The sequence below is a fragment of the Schistocerca piceifrons genome, chromosome 6, assembly GCF_021461385.2.
Source record: "Schistocerca piceifrons isolate TAMUIC-IGC-003096 chromosome 6, iqSchPice1.1, whole genome shotgun sequence".
NCBI classification, from domain to species: domain Eukaryota; kingdom Metazoa; phylum Arthropoda; class Insecta; order Orthoptera; family Acrididae; genus Schistocerca; species Schistocerca piceifrons.
The window spans coordinates 18274638-18276104 of record NC_060143.1 but is presented as its reverse complement, the minus strand read 5'-3'; the positions used below and the strand labels follow the sequence as shown (position 1 = coordinate 18276104).

Here is a 1467-nt window from a genome sequence, read left to right as displayed (position 1 = left end):
TTTCACCTTTCGCGAGCACTTGCCCGCGAAAGGCAAAGGTCCCGAGTTCGAGTCTCGGTCCGGCACACAGTTTTAATCTGCCAGGAAGTTTCATATCAGCGCACACTCCGCTGCAGAGTGAAAATCTCATTCTGGAAACATCCCCTAGGCTGTGGCTAAGCCATGTCTCCGCAATATCCTTTCTTTCAGGAGTGCTAGTTCTGCAAGGTTCGCAGGAGAGCTCCTGTTAAGTTTAAAAGGTAGGAGGCGAGGTACTGGCAGAAGTAAAGCTGTGGGGTCGGTGCGTGAGTCGTGCTTGGGTAGCCCAGTTGGTAGAGCAGTTGCCCGCAAAAGGCAAAGGTCCCGAGTTCGAGTCTCGGTCCGGCACACAGTTTTAATCTGCCAGGAAGTTTCATATCAGCGCACACTCCGCTGCAGAGTGAAAATCTCATTCTGGAAACATCCCCTAGGCTGTGGCTAAGCCATGTCTCCGCAATATCCTTTCTTTCAGGAGTGCTAGTTCTGCAAGGTTCGCAGGAGAGCTTCTGTTAAGTTTGGAAGGTAGGAGACGAGGTACTGGCCGAAGTAAAGCTGTGGGGACGGTGCGTGGGTCGTGCTTGGGTAGCTCAGTTGGTAGAGCACTTGCCCGCAAAAGGCAAAGGTCCCGAGTTCGAGTCTCGGTCCGGCACACAGTTTTAATCTGTCAGGAAGTTACATATCAGCGCACACTCTGCTGCAGAGGGAAAATCTCATTCTAGTAACAACACTGTCCATCTAATCACCCATGTGGCCAAATGATAAGTAATCCAGTTACACATATGATGTATCAGTCGCTTAAGGCAACCCAACAGTTTTCACTAGACTTAAGAGAACCACTGATTTGACAGCAACAAAATCAAAGTACAATTCAAAATCATTGTTTACGGAACAGAACCGCTGTTTCAATAGAAACACTCTTAGATTCTCATTTAACTAGTATAGTCGCACGTCCAGGCATGCCTAATGACATAATATTCACTAGCCCTATCGACAGCAGTTAATGCACTTTCACAACATTGTACCTCGACTTAAACCCAACATCATCAAAATATAATATTAACTCGGAAAGCATTCTGCTTGTGCTCCGTGAGGCTCCCTTTATTTAGCCCCTTGCAGACCAGGCTTGTTCGTGTCTCTCCAGGAGCTGACTGCTCCGTGGCGAAACTCTGCGTCGACCAAGACGAGGCCAAACAAGTATTGGTCGAACTTCATACACTGGGATGACAGTCATGGGACAGCATTGTGCATGTATACGGATGGCGGTAGTATCGGTTACATGAGGTATTCGGCAGCGCGTTGACGGAACTGTCGTTTGCACTGAGGTGACACGTGTGAAAAGGTTTCCAGCGTGATTATGACCGCACGACTGGGCTTTGAACGCAGAAATCTTTAGGGAATTCAATATTCCGAGATGCACAGTGTCAAGAGTGTGCCGAGAATACCAAATTC

General features: G+C 48.1%; 1 non-coding gene across 1 annotated transcript; it reads left to right on the top strand.

Moving 5' to 3' along the window:
• The first annotated feature begins 593 nt into the window (after positions 1–593).
• Trnal-caa lies at positions 594–668 on the top strand. Its single transcript has one exon. It is a non-coding gene; the product is annotated as a tRNA-Leu (tRNA).
• Positions 669–1467: the final 799 nt, after the last annotated feature.